The following is a 15903-nucleotide window of genomic DNA, read 5'->3' as shown; positions in this document are numbered from 1 at the left end:
GGGATGCCCACAGCACTGCTGACAATTAAGATAGAGACATAAGCAAAGGGAAGGTGCAATGATGAGACTCCCATCCTGTTCACACTCTGTTATGAAGCTAAATGTGTAAAATAAATATCTCATTGATAAATGGGTGGCAATTTCTGGAAAATTTTATACCTGAGGCAGTTTTACTACTTCTTAAAAATGGCACCAAGAGGAAGTCTCTGCTCAGCGGTGATTGATGAGGCGCATCTGTTGCCCTTTTCCATTTGTGGCCAAGGGGAAGTCACATCCTGAGGCCTTAGCTAATCATCAGCTTGAACTTAGACCCCAAGGAGAAAGCCGCCCATTAAAAAGATGAATCTGCATTTGAGACTCAGATTTATTATGTCTTTTCGATTTTTCTCTTGAGAAAAATCTATTTAGAAATAATGAATAATTAAAATTAATATTTGAAAGGCATAGTCTTAAATCTTGTTGAAAGTCTCAATTTTTCCCTATTATTTCCTTATATTTATAATAAGCAACCATCCTGGACCCTGGGAATTGGGAGCTCATGGCATAGTCTAAGTTATTATTACTGACTAGGATTCCTCACAAGGGTAGTTGGTAAGGTTTTTTTCACTCATTTATTTCTGATTTCCAATCGTAGTGGGAAAAGTGCCTACAAATATTGCTGATGAGTCAGAAACTGCACATTCTCTGGTAATATCAGTAAGAAGCCAAGTACTGAGTGAACACTATCATTTGCAAAATAATTTCTGTGAAAGAGCCCAAAACTATGGTTACATGTTTTCACTTTGCCCTCTGGTGAGAATTGCTTTCAGCAACAGGCAGGGCTGTCTGCCCAGTTTGTAGCCTACTGAAAAATTTCACTTTGCCTCTTTTTACAAGAAGTACATTGGGCATGTTAAGCAGCTCTCAGGCTCCATTTTATAATGGGAAGGGGGACATTTGGCAGAACTTTCAGGCAAGTGGGGAAAAGAAAGGGTCTTCTGAAGCCACAGCCTTTAACCTGGATAACAAGTCCCTTTCCTCCGACTCCCTCAACCCCGTAATTGCATTCCAAAGAACACAGAGGCATCAGTCATGGTTCATAAGGAGTCAACAAAACAGAACCAATTGATTTAAGCAGAAAAGGGATGTATTACAGACACTGTGCAGCCTTTGGCATCTCTGGGAGAACAGAGAACCAGCTTGGAGTTTTTTAAATATCCAAGGATATTTTTTCCATTGTTTTTCAGAGAGAGCGGAAGAGAGAAAAAAACATCGATGTGAGAGAGACACAGTGATTGGTTGCCTCCCACATGTGCCTGGACCTGGGCCAGTCTGCAACTGAGGTACATGCCCTTGACTAGAATCAAACTCTAGGCCCTTTAGTCTGCGAGCTGATGCTGTAACCACTGAGCCAAACTGGCTAACTGGAGCTTTTTTTTTTTTTTTTAAGAATAATTTTATTGATTTTTGAGAAAGACAGAGAGGAGCAGGGAGAGGGAGAGGGAGAGGGAGAGGGAGAGGGAGAGGGAGAGGGAGAGGGAGAGGGAGAGGGAGAGGGAGAGGGAGAGGGAGAGGGAGAGGGAGAGGGAGAGGGAGAGGGAGAGGGAGAGGGAGAGGGAGAGGGAGAGGGAGAGGGAGAGGGAGAGGGAGAGGGAGGGAGAAGAGAGAAACATCAATGTGAGAGCAATATTGATCAGCTGACTCCTGCACACCCCCCTCCCCCACCTGGGATCGAGCCTGCATCCCAGGCATATCCCGATTGGGAATCAAACCAGCAACCTCTTGGTACACAGGATAGCACCCAACCAACTGAGCCACACTGGCCAGGCTGGCTTGGAGCATTTATGGCCAAATAAAATGTCCACTTTGCCGAGGAGCACGGCCCTAACTGACAGACGCTCAGCACATCTGTCATCAGTAACAGTGGACCCTGGACACACCTTCAGAGCCTCCCCTTCTGCTGGTTCTAGAAGCCACACGTCTCTGGGGCCGCCTTCCCCACAGTGGGTTCTTCTCAGCACCTGCATCTCCCATGATACCTCCCAAATCTGTGACTAACAAACATGTCAAACTCTGGTGGCAGGACCTAGGCCACATGCTTATGCCATAACTGCAAAAAGTCTGGAAAAATTATTTTCTGATAGTTTCCATAGGGACACGCAGACTCTTAAAGTAGTGAACTCTCCAAAGAAGGCATGTTCAAAAGTGCCAGACTGCTAAAAAGAATGACAAATGTCCACTCCCTTGGTTTCTAGGCAGAGCTGGAATGTCAGCCAGCGTTCTAGGCCAGGGAGAACATGTGGGTGAGGAGGGAATGGGGCGTGTCCGTTCCTCTGCTTCCACTGGCCCCAGGCTGCTTGTTTGTGACTTACGCACTGAGTGCCTTTGAGCAAGTTATTCAACATGTCTAGCCTAAGCCATTTACCCAACTGGAGTCCCTGGTTGCATTCTTGCCCTCTAACAATTCAGTTCCATGCCCAACTGAGCTTTTTCTAACATAAATATGACGATGATGTTTCCAGGCTAAAGAATCTCCAATGGCTACCTAAACACCTTACCGGAGCCTATAAGGCCCTATAGGAACTGGTCCCAGCCAGATGCCCTTCAAGGCATCTAGGACCACACTTTTCCCCATTAATTGCTCTTCAGCCCCACCGACCTTCCAACACAGGCAAGCTTGCCTCAAGTCAGGGCTCCTGCGCTTGTGGTTTTCTCCACCTGTGAAGTCCTTCCCCCAGACCCCTGCATGGGCGGATCCTTTCCATCACTGAGCGGCTCAAAGGCCATGTCCGCAAAGACAGCTTCCCTGACCACCCTATCTAAATTCAGCACCCCTCCCAGGCTCTTTATACAATACCCTCTTTTTAAAATCATAGTTCTTATCAATACCTAGATTATCATATTGATCTGTTTATCAACTGTTTCTGTTTGCTCTACTAAAAAGTAAGGTTCATGTTCATCTCAGTATCCCCAGTGCCTAGAACTGTGCCTAGATCATTAACAAGCCTTTACTGTGCCTAATTTCTGAGCTGCTGGCTCAGTTCCTTCCACACTCTGCCTAACTCCAGGCTTCCCTTTGCCCCGCGTCCTTGTACCCTAACTGGGTTTCCTATCATGTGTGTGAGCAGATGGGACCTCCCACTTCCCTGGAGCAGACGGCGTCCTCCATGGCTAGTGTAGGCAGAGAAAGCCAGTCGAATGGGAGCTGATCAGAGTGTACAGAGGGCTGTGGAGTTTGGAAGAAACTGAGTGACAGAGTGGGGAAGAAAAATGGGAGACGTCAGGCTGGCCGGAAGCCAGGTGGGCAAAGATGTGACAAAGGTGGCTACAGATATAGGGTTCATAACAAAAGTTGGTAGACTTGCTGTCTGGCCAGGGCCTAACCTCAACTGTCATCTCTTCTTGGATGAGTAGAACAGAAAAAATCAGACAGGGCCAGCAAACAAACCATGTGTCTCATCAAAGATCTGTTTCCTAGAGACAAAGTCAGCAGGATTAGCTAAATCATCCATATGCTTGTTAATGCTTCTTGTTAATATAGTTTCAAGAGCTGGGTAAACCGAATGGAAGAGGAGCACCGGGACTTGAATTATCACAGTGATGTCTGAGTTATCTGTGCTTTCTCAGCTATAGTTTCAAAAAAAGGATGGCATTTTTTCACTTCAAGTAAAGTTCTGTTCTAATTGTTTCCTCTTAACATTTAACTACACTGGCTCCACTCCAAGTATACCTGAAAATAAGCATATCCTCAAAAAGGAGACAGGCATCCACTGAGAATCCCTACATCATAGACCTTGACCTGAATGTTGTGATGAGTTGGGTAATAGTTTTCAGTCTTAACTACTTTCCTTTTAATTATCTGAAGCATCTCTAGATAATCACTTGCATTTCACTCTGCTAAGGGAGAAAGAGCCGTAATGTGGTGAACAGTGGTTTGTATAGTTATGACCCTTTGCAACTTTGTTAACTCAACCAAACCCCATCCAGAGGTTCAATTCTACTCTACTCAAAGGGCTTACCAGGGCTCCTGACTATTGAAGGCAGAGATGAGGGAGCAGGCAGGGGAGTGTTCAACCTCTCATTTCTTCCATTCTGCCCTCGGTCTCGTGAGTAAAGGTTATCACCCTTATGCCTCCAAACCGTCCTTTCTCTCCGGTTGATTGTCAGATAAGTTTCTGCCTCCTCTCTCCCTCCCCCCAGAGGCAGTAATATCTAATCACTCCCCACTTGGAGAGAAAAGGACCTTCAGGCAGCCTGCTTTCTGTTACTTAGGTAGAAGACTTATTTAAATCATTGTTTCTACTTTGTGTGAGGTGGTGGAGGGAGAAAGTCACTTCTGGATCATGCGAGAAAGGAGGAGGGGGAAATAAATGCCCAGGAACTACCACATTATTGCTTGGAGATATAACATTGACATGGTTGCAAATAACAGGACCATTTGAGGTCCTTACATAAATAAGGGAGATTATTGTACAGCAAGGGTTTCCTATGGGACCGTAAGGCTGGGGTGCAAGCAGAGCTCAAGAGCAGCTGTGAATTAGGGATCCAAGCTCGGTCTAAACCCATTTTCTACCTCTTGTCTCTTGCCCAGGTGCCGTTGCATTTCTTTCCCTCTCTTTCACTCTCACTCTTCTCTCTTGCTTTCCAGCTATTTCTTTCCTTCTGGTGCTTACTCTAGTTCTTGTTCTAGTCTCACTCTCTATCTAACCCAGCTTCCTCTGCTTCTCTGGTGCATATGGAAGAAACGTGACCGCTGATGCCTCCCAGATTTAACTGTTACAGATCCAGCCACCCAAATTCCCAGGGGAGGACTTTAACAAGCCTACCCTTGAACTGACCAGTAGCGGATGTGCTGAGTTAACGTTGTATCAGCGTGGCAGCTGGAGCTAGTCCTACAGCCATGTGAAAGGAAGTCTCCATGTGGGAGAGTGAGGCATGAAAGACGAGGGGCACATCTAACGAATATCTACTGCATCATTTACTTGTAATGCATGGCAAATTGTCTTCCTCCTTTATGGGTATTGTACCAGTTGGCTAGTGTATTCCATCCCACTTGAGAACAAAAAAGATCAGTAGACCCTTAGAAATATTTGCAAACTTATCTATTTATATAGTAGAGGTATTCCAGAAATCTGTATCAGCTACACATAAATAAAGAGGGACCCTCACAATTCCAATTGTGAGAGATTTCTTGGATCTCTGTGTGCTTGCCCACAAGATTAAGTGCTTTATTCTACATTTTTAACAGATGGAGAGCTTTCTCCACTTACTATAATTCTCAGTCACTGAGCCAGATGGGATTAAGGAAATTAGAAAATGACAATGCATAAAATAAATATTAATTGCTTCTCCTCTTATTTAGGACTAAAATTTTAATTTCATTTTCTCTCTTTCTTCAATGTTGTAATTCAAAAGTCTATATCCTGTGGTGACATGTGTGCACTTCACAGTACAAAGAAGGTAGTAGGTGCTCAATAAAATTTTTGCTGAAATGAGCTGTGTTTATCTAATAGGTGCAAAATGTCACATGACTGATTTTTCCATCTCTCCTCTGAGGGAACAAGCAAAAGAGAAGAGACACATGTTTAAATATTCATCAATGTACTTGGGAAGTCCTTTATGGACATTTCTGGAGTAGTATTAATTGTTGTCTTTGGAACTCTAGGCTGTTAATGTTCTTTACTTTTTTCAGAATTGGCAGCAGGTGTGGTTCCCTTAGGGAAGTACTAAAAATATTCTGCTCCACATATGGCTTTCTCGGTGTCATGCAGGTATGTGTGCCTTTGCTAGATGCAGCAGCATACCTGCTATTTTGAATATATTCCAAGATCATTAGCCAGGTATGGGCAATTCATCCTAGGAGCGTTTTTCAAGCACCTCTTCTGTGCTAAGTGCTGTGTAATCCCAATACATAAAAAGCTAAGTAAGCGGTTATGGTAAGAAACTGGTCTTGATTTTCACTCCTACTGGACATTCTACATCTTTCCAAAAACCATAACTTTTAAGTTTTTGAAAATTGAAATCTCCCATATTTATTAGTTTTTTCTCATTTTAAAATAGCTGAAACTAAGATTTACATGTGCTAGTGGTGATTTGATTTGTGTGATTTGTGTGTGTTTTTCCCATGATGTTTTAACCGATAATCTTACCCTTCTTGTGGTAGAGGAAACCAAATATTTTTAAAAGATTTTTTAAATTAATAAGGAATATTTTCTAAGAAACTGTTAATGGTTTTCTCATTTAGAGCTGTCTGCAAACGAGGTAGGGAAACGTGGCCACTCTCAGAATAATTTGGTCACTGTAACAACCCAAGCTGATACTGAATACATGAATAGCTTTCTCGAGGGAAAAGGTCCTTCTTTGAAAACTGAAATTAATAAAGATGTATGTCTAACAGGAACATGAAAGTCGTAGAGATTTTGATGTCTGCCAGCTGACACACAGTAAGCTTTTGCTCGAAAGTCCACATAGAAAGAAGGAGTTGGCAAAGCCCTGGATGCACTCTCGGCACTCCTGTCAATTTAACCACCTCTCCATAATGTAAAATTGACTCCAGCGTGTGTATAATTGTATTGCCTAATGAATTTCTGGAAAGAAGGGGGTCTTCATTAAAGCATTCCTGTGAAAACTCTAAATTCAGCAGAATATATGGTCACCTCCAGACTGACCATTAAGGCTCTTTGATAAACTCAGCAGCTCCGTACCCACAAAGTGCCATTTGCACTCTGACAGAATTTGCACAAAAGACTAAGAGCATCTTTTATCACAGGTCTTCAGGTACTCTACAGCAACACTTTACAATCGTGATTTGCAAACGGAGATTAGAAAGGTTAAGTGATTCCGGATGCTATTCTTTTCCGCCCTCATTAGGCTTGCAGGGCTCTGCCCAAGACCTATCTGGGAAGAAAACAAACCGTGTGACACAGATAACTCCGTCCATCTGGGTCACTGCAGCAGTTCTCAGGGATCCATCTGTACTCAAGATACAGGTCGGGAACACCGATTACGGCGCCACTGCCACCTCCACTCACCTCAGCCTCCTGGCTCCTGAGCTCTTGCCATCCTCATGCGTAACCCAGCGTTGGGCTCTCGGCCAGGCCCGCTCTGCGCTCGCTGCTGCTTAATCATCGCACGTTTGTGTGTGCGCCTGGCACACGACTGTAAAACATTTTCTCAGAAGAAAGTACTGTTCTAGGTTCATGTGTGCGTTTTTCCTCCTAACCCTACTCATGTAATAACTCCATGCTATTCAGAAAGCAAGCAAGGAATTTCAGGAAACTTGGTTTCTGTTGCAGTGAGGAGTCACTGTTCTCAGGAACGAAAACCTAGGGAAGGCCCTGGCGCGTTTGGCTCAGTGGTTAGAGTGTCAGCCCACAGACCGAATTGTCCTGGGTTCAATTCCGGCCAAGGGCACGTACCTCAATCGCAGGCTTGATCCCTGGACCCCGTCAGGGCACGTAGAGGAGGCAACCAATCGATGCGAAACTATCACATCGATGTTTCTCTCTCTCTCTCTCTCTCTCTCTCTCTCTCTTCCACTTTCTCTGAAAAGCAATGGAAGAAATATCCTTGGGTGAGGATTTGAAAAAATAATAAAAATAATAATAATAAAACTTAGGAAAGAAGATAGGACTAATTGGTATTCATTAGGACTCTCCACAAATACTCCACCACTTCTCTTATGTATATGGTTGAAATTACTCACCCCCTCCAACGTTAGGTGTGATCAGGTGATATCTTTTGACCAATGGGGCATAGTGCAAGTGATGTGTGTAACTTCCAGGTGGAAGTTATAAGGGCCATAGGCAATTCGCCACATTCCTTTTGTCCTACCTTATCGATCACAGAAGTATATGATGAAGTATAGCTTCCATGAGCCAGGGTGTTAGAGTGTCTACTATAAGCAGAGCCCCTCTCCCAACCTCCACTGAACATGTAGCATGGGTGAAAAGTAAACTTTTGCTATATTAAACCACTATGATTTTGAACACTCATTGAGAGAGAATTTACATATCACAAAATTCTCCTGTTTAAAGTGTACAGTTCAGTGTTTTTCAGTATATAAAGTTGTGTAGCCATCACCATAATCTAATTTTAGAACACTTTCATCAGAACATCATTTAGAAGATTTCATCAACAAGGAACCTGATCCCCGTTAGCAGTCACTCCCCACTTCCCTCTCACTCTCTCTGCCCTAGGCAATCACTAATCTACTTCTGTCTCTATAAATTTACATATCCTGGGTATTTCACATAAATTGACTTATACAATATGTGTTCTTTTGTGACTGTTCCCTCCCCCAATAAACATAATGTTTTGAGGGTTTGTCCATGTTGTAGCATCTCTCAGTGATGTATTCCTTTTTATTGCTGCACACGTTGTATGCATGTACCCACATTTTGTTTATCCACTCAGCATGTGGTGATCATTTGTGTTGTTTCCACTTTTTGGCATTTATGAGTAATGCTGTTACAAACATTTGTGTACAGATTTTCTGTGGAACTGCCAAACTACTTTCCAAAGTTACATTTATACATTCACATCAGCAATATATGAAGGTCCCAATTTCTTCTCATTTTCATCAACAATTGTCTGGCCTTTCTACTATACTCATTCGAGCGGGGGTGCAATGGTATCTTACCATGGTTTTCATTTGTATTTCTCTAATGAGTAATAATATTGCACATCCTTTTATGCACTTATTCATCATCATTTGTAAATCTTTTTCAGACAAATGTTTACTAAATTCTTTGATCATTTTATAACTGGGTTACAAAGAGTTCATTATCAGATATATCATTTGCAAATATTTTTTTCAGTCTGTGGATTGTCTTTTCACTTTCCCAATGACATGTTTGCAAGACAAAGTTTTTTAATTTTGGTGAAGTCAATGTTTCAATTTTTTTTTAACACTTGTGCTTTGGTGCTACATCTAAGAAACCACTTGCTAAGCCAAGGTCACAAAGATTTACTCTTATGGCTTCTTGTAAGAGTTTTATGGTATTAGCTCTTTCATTAAATCTGTGATCCATTTCAAGTACATTTTTGTGTATGGTGTGAGGTATACAGTTGTTCCAGAACCATTTGTTGAAGAGATTCTTATTTCTCCATTGAGTTATCTTGGCAACCCTGTCAAAAAGCAATTGACCATAAACATAAGGGTTTATTTTTGGTCTCTTAATTTTATTCTTCCAAGTCTATTCTACATCATGTGTCTATCTTATGCCAGCAACACAATGTATTAGTTACTACAGCTTTGTAACAGGTTTTGAAATCTGGTAGTGTAAATCCTTCAACCTTGTCATTCTTTTTTCAAGGCTGATTTGGCTCATTTAGGTTTTTGCATTTGTACGAATTTTAGGGTCAGCTAGTCAATTCTTCACACACACACCCCCCCACCAAAAAGGCCAAGCTGGAATTTCAATAGGGATTGAATTGAAACTGTAGATCAGTAGTTTAGGGAGTATTGCCATCTTAACAATATTGAGTCTTCTGATCCATGAACATAGGGGTTTTTTTCATTTATTTAGATCTTTAATTTTTTTCAACAATATTTTGTAGCTGTTAGGGTACAAGGCTTACACTTCTTTGGCTACATTTATTTTTATGCAGATCTCTGCAGTGTTCACATTTATAGCTTCAATAGTACTTATACTCCATCTACCTAGGCTTCTAGGGTTACCCCAGCTCTAAGCCAGAGGATGTTTATTAGCTACTGAGCATTAATCTAATGGCGAGCCTTGTTCCTGGCTTCATTTTGCTCTTGGACCTCAGTATCAGGAACAGTATGGCTTTTCCACTCTCAAATTACAAGATTGCCTTTGAGATTTCTGTGATCTCCGTTTCTGCCTTTTTCATGTTGCTCTAGTTCATTCCTCACCTAGATTTTCTCATCTCAGCTAGACCATCTGTGGAGTAAAACCCAAAGTCCTCAGTTCCTACGGGTAGCCCTGCAACCCTCGTCCCCAGCTACACCGAAAGAAGACATCAAGGACCAAAACTCCTCAAATAGAGTTTTGTTGATTGATTGGTTTGTTGGATTGTGGGGGTTTTTTGTGTGTTTTTTGTTTTTACTAGACCCTATGAGGATAAACAGGAAATTACAGAAACTACAAAGTTTTAAAAGTCTGACATAGTTTTGCTGTCATGATCCCCTTTTGAAAAGAACTGTGAGTCTAGCTAGGTTTCTCCTCTAACGGTAATTACCATCACTGAGTACCAAGCACTGTGCCGGGTCCTTTAACATGTTTACCATTCATCCCTACAAAGTAAGTGTCTTATGTCCATTTCACAGAGAAGGACACTGAGGCTTAGAGAAGAAGATTTTCTAGCCTGTGGCTACAGTTAGTTAGATGTTGGAGCAAATATTGGAAACTACATTTATCAATTGGTCTCTGAAACCCACATCCTGCTATTATAGCCCACTGCCTTTTTAAGTACAGCTCATCAAACCCCTGCTCTTGTATTGTTGGTCATTGTGACCTTCTGCTTCCATGCAGCCCTTTTTTCTAAAGTGTCAACTAATGTCTTTTCAGGTACAGCATGGACTTGTCTTATTGGGTTTTCTTGTGTTTTAAAAATCTCTAACCTGATTGGTCATTTCGTTAGATCTTGCCCCACCCGCACAGGCACCACCTTTTTGGAGTCCCATATTGGACTGCACATCCTGAAAACAGGGCTTGTCCTTGGAATATCTAAGTGCTTAACAAATGTTGGATGAATAAATGAACAAATAAAATGGATGCATATGTGAATGGACAAGTTTAACAGCTCATTCTCGCAATTGGGATTTGCACCATTTACTGGCAGTGTCACCCTGTAGCAGAGAGAGCACAGAGTCAGGCATGGAGATTGAATCCCAGCTTCATTGCTTATAAGCTCTGTAAGGATGGATACATTACTTAAGTCTCAGATTGTTCATTTGTAAATAAGCAATAATATTAGAGAGCATATGGAAGGCCATATGAGACAGTGAAGGTAATGAATGCAAAACAAGGTAAACATTCATTGAATATTACTTCCCTTCCCTTTCAGATAGTGTTGCAACCTGAGTTTCCTCCTAGTTTCCTTATCTTGAGCTGGTCCCCCTTTGCCTGGGTAATTGTATTGGTATGCTACCTAGCATCTAAAGATGGAGTATATCATCATGTTTGAAACTCAGATTCTGGGGCCAGACCGTCTGCATTAAAGTCCAGGCCCCACCACATCCTGTGTGATCTAGGCAAATACCTTGACATTACCTTGCATCTGTCTCTCCGGCAATAATAATAGTGGTGTGTTTTCAGGAATGACAGCTCAAAATTAAATAAGTTAATGTCTATAAAGCTCATAGAACCATGTCTAGCCCAATGAAAGGGTTTTAACTATTTAGTTTATCATTATTGTTATTGATATTATTACTATGACTGACTACTACTACTAGTATTACTTCAGGCACTTAAGTAAAAGAGCCCACAATGTTCTTCTCGAAGGTAGGATACTACCTGAATCTCCAGCTGCTTGTTGTTTACTACTGGATATCACAAGTGACAATAGTCTTTTTGCCTAAACTCTTTTAGTTGTTTGCTGCTGAAAGCTGTCCCCAAGTCCTTGCAATATGCAATACCTTGAAGTTAGTCTGTCTCAACTTCAGTATCTATTCATTCCTGGTCTGTCCCATTTTGAGATATATGGAGTCCTATTGTTCCAAAATCAAGTGACCCCTAGATTACTGAGGGGTGTGTGTGTGTGTAAATACATATCACCTCTGCTGTCATGTTTTTTGATTCTTTGCTGTGAGCCATCATTTCTCATTTCCACGTAGCAGCCCTTGCTCTTCAGATTCATTGTCTGATCTGCTGTGGTTTTGCCAAACAGGAAAACCAGCTTGTTGGAATTGTGTGTACAGTAAATGTGAAGAGACCCTGACAGAAAGCCTCTGGGGATCTCCCATCAGTCAAGGGAGGGAGTGTCAGTGTGTGAACATTGTTATTCTCGGTTGCAGTCCAGGAGAGGTGACCTTTGCCAGGCATCGAAGTCTTAGAGACATAGAATGTCGTTATTCTAATTGTATTACTAGGAATGCAAAAAGCATTCAATTCATTTCTTGTCCAAAGCATCAAATGTGCTGAGCCATACCAGAACAGAAGTATACTGTACATTTGCTGGGGGTAGGTGTGTGAGGGTTTTGACATTCTGATCCTCCTTGCGGTGTTTAGAAAATTCTGCACAGCCTGTATCCTTATTAACACAATTATTCTGAGAAGGTGGCAAAATTCTATTTTGACTTACCACTTTCTATTTAGTTTTACTCCCCAGAGTATCTTTTAATTAGCAAGTAGTGTTTAAGTCATCTTTAAAAATCACTTATGTCCCCTGTTTTCTTCTAGAAGTTTTACCATGTCAGGTCTTATATTTAAGTCTTTAATCCATTGTAAGTTGATTTTTGTGTGTGGTGTAAGATAAGGAACACATTTCATTCTTTTGCATATGGATATCTAGTTTCCTAACAACATTTATTGAAGAAAGTATTTTTCCCACTTTGTATTCTTGGTATCCTTGTTGAAGATAAGTTGACCATATATGGGTGGATTTATTCCTGGGCTCTCTATTCTGTTCCATTGGCCTATGTGTCTGTTTTTATGCCAGTACCACACTGTTTTGATTACTGTAGCTTTGCAATATGATTTGAAATCAGGAAGTATGATACCTCCAGCTTTGTTCTTCTTGTTCAAGATTGCTTTGGCTATTTGAGGTCTTTTGTGGGTCTATATAAATTTTAAGATTGTCTTTTCTGTTCATCTTGGCAATTTTTTGGATATGACACCAAATCCACAGGCAACTAAAGCAAAAAATAAACAACTAAGATTACATCAAACAAAAAAATCTTCACAGCAAAGGACACAATCAACAAACCTACAGAATGAGAGAAAACATTTATATCTGATAATGGGTTAATATTCAAAATACATAAGAAACTCATGTGACTCAACAGTTTTAATAATAACCTATTAACACATGGGCAAAGGACCTGAATAGACATCTCTCCAGAGATGACACACAAATGGCGAACAAGTAAATGAAATGATGCTCAACATCACTAATCATCAGGGAAATGAAATCAAAACCACAGTGAGATATTACCTCACACATATTAGGAAGGTTACTATTTCAAAAGCAAAAGATAACTAGTGTTGGCAGGATGTGGAGAAAAGGGAGTCCTTATACACAGTTGGTAGAACCTACATCACAGGTTGGAATCAAAATGAGTTAACATGTATGAAAGTGCTTTGTAAAAAGCAATTCTCCAAATAAGTATCAGATGGTGCAACAAGAGAGAAGAGGGTTTTAAAGGTGCTGTATTTAATGTCATGAAGGAGGAAAAACCTTGGCAATCATACAACAAAAACAAAATACTTCATTTAGAAATATAAAATAATCCACAAATTTTAATTGAAAAACTGACCTTACTTTCTTCTGCTTTGTGTGGTATGCATAGTGCTCTCATAACAATGTGAGTCTTTAGTAGGTTGTAAGAGACAGACAGATCAAAAAATACATTAAACAGATTTGGAAGGGGGTGGATATAAAGTTAGCATTTCTGAGTCATGAACGCATCAGATAGCAATTTCAGAAAGGTGTAACTTTATTTAAAACCGAGCTTCTGTGAATTCTATCGTGCTGCAGACACCTCTGACTCAACAGTCTCTGTTGGCATATTGCTATTCTGATAAATTCTCACATAAACTGAACATTTCCATCTTGTAAACAAGTATGTGGGTTCTTGATGGTCTAGCTTCTATCCTGAGTTGGAACTTTGGAAAGTGGAGTCCTCGCTTGACTGACCCGGTGTGATCCATTTCTCACATTAGCAAAGCAGATTCAAATATTTATCACCCATATCAGAGAGTTGCTGTGAATATTAATATAATATTAAGTCTGAAACTCTTCTTCAAGTTTGGGAAACACAAAACACATCCTTGGCATCCTTGGTTAGACTTCCTGAGATAGAGTAGTATGGTGTGTTAATTTGGTTGTCTTTATGATTCTAGGGGCTCTATTTCCACTTTCATCCACAATAGGAAAAATATGGAACACTAGTCCAGAAGCATCCAAGCCAAGATATTTGATGTACACAAATATGAGTGTCCCCACAGCCAAATACAGGTTGGGTGATGGATCATCATTCCGCTGGGGCAGAGGTGGTCACAGGGCTCTGGTCATATGCTTTATGATCATCACCCTGTCACCTAAGCAGAATGAACTGGACATGTGATACAACCATGCGGATTGGTGAGAAGTCATAAGTCATTGCAGGGAAGGGAACAGGTGAGATCCATTTGCATATACATTATGGACTTTGGATAAGACAACTGGCACATGCATCACAAAGGTGGTAAGAGGTGGTGGGCCCACACACCAGATATAATAAGATTAAATGAGCTACCTATTAAAGGCATAATGCAGTACCTACCTTATAGATGCTCAGCATATCCATATTACTAGACATTCATTTTCCTCCCTCCTATATTTAAAAATTACTTTGGGAGGGGCATTATCTACACATCAGGAGGAGCTGGATTTCATGATCACAACGTTCCTTCTAGCTCAATGAGTAGGCTGAACCTAGCAGTAATTTTACCTTGAGCAGCCCTATTTTATCAAGGGCTGGGGACATTGTTTTATAAAGATAGAGTGCCCTTCTGTGGTCCTCTGGCCTGCTAGTTGAGGTGAGGGAGAGCGTGGAAGGGAACACCTGTTTTTTATCACAATTCTAGCCCTAAGCCCATTTTCCTATTTCTAAATACTTTAAATTGCCCAACCAATTTCAGGGATGAAATGGGTCTGCCTGTGGTCTTACGAGGAAAGAACAGGACCCAGAGCAAACAAGGAATTTGGAAGACTTGATCACCCAACCAACTTCCACAAGTTGCAAGAGTCTAGTCCCGTGTGACCCCGTCGACATAGACCTCCCTTCCTATTTGGAAAGCAAGAGTGATAACCAGACTTCCAACCTGAACACAGGCCTGAACATCTATTTCCCAGGTCACGAAAGAGGTCAGCCAGGGCCAGACCTGCGCAAAATTAGAAAACAGAGGTGGTGTGTTGCAAAGAGTCTTGGGACGGGCCACAATACCTGGATCCTGCCTCCAGCATTAACTGGTTATATGACCTTGGGCAAGTCATTTCTCTTTTTGAGTCTTGGTTTTCTCATGTGTAAAATGAGAGTCATAATAGCACGTTCCGTATTTATTGAAGAGAAAATGTAAAGCGTTTTAAACAGATATAAAAACAAAGCTCTAAGTCTGAGCCTGCCTTCCACATTCATGCCTGCTCCTTCCCTTCCCTTTTCAGTTTCCTCACACACCCCTCATAGCTAACAGTTCCTCAGGGTGAGAAATAAATCTAGTTAATTCATAACAAAGTGTTAGCACCATGGTTGACTTTTCCCTATGCCAGCTGCATGCTAATGAATGAATCTCTGGCTTTAGGATATCAGATGTTAGCAAGAGGCAGGATGGCAGGAGGTAGGGGGAGAATGTACGTGTGGAGGTGATCAGGTATCCTTAGGTACAACCTCCCTGATAAACCAAAGACAGCAGCAGCCTGCTCTACCTGAAGCAAAGCTGGCTGTGCAGGGAGCCTCTTTTGAGCATGGCCCCACAGACAATGTGAAATTCTCTCCCTGCATCCTTGGTCTGCAGTGACACTGGCAGATGCTAAACTTCGGCCTGTCTAGGACAGTTAATTAGGTTATGGAGGCTGCCAAAAATCCCAAAGTCATCCTAAGAAAGTGCAACACTTTGAGATCTGAAGCAAAGGTCAGAAGACACAAATACTCATCTGAGTTTTAAGGGAGAAACCACCAAATAAATAGGGGGCTGGAAAGAAAGAGAAGAAGGTGAGTCCTTGGCAATCTGGCAACTCCTTATCAGTCTCTTATGA

Source organism: Miniopterus natalensis, chromosome 1 (assembly GCF_054644295.1).
Source record: "Miniopterus natalensis isolate mMinNat1 chromosome 1, mMinNat1.hap1, whole genome shotgun sequence".
Classification (NCBI taxonomy): Eukaryota; Metazoa; Chordata; class Mammalia; order Chiroptera; family Miniopteridae; genus Miniopterus; species Miniopterus natalensis.
Note: the sequence above shows the minus strand (reverse complement) of the source record.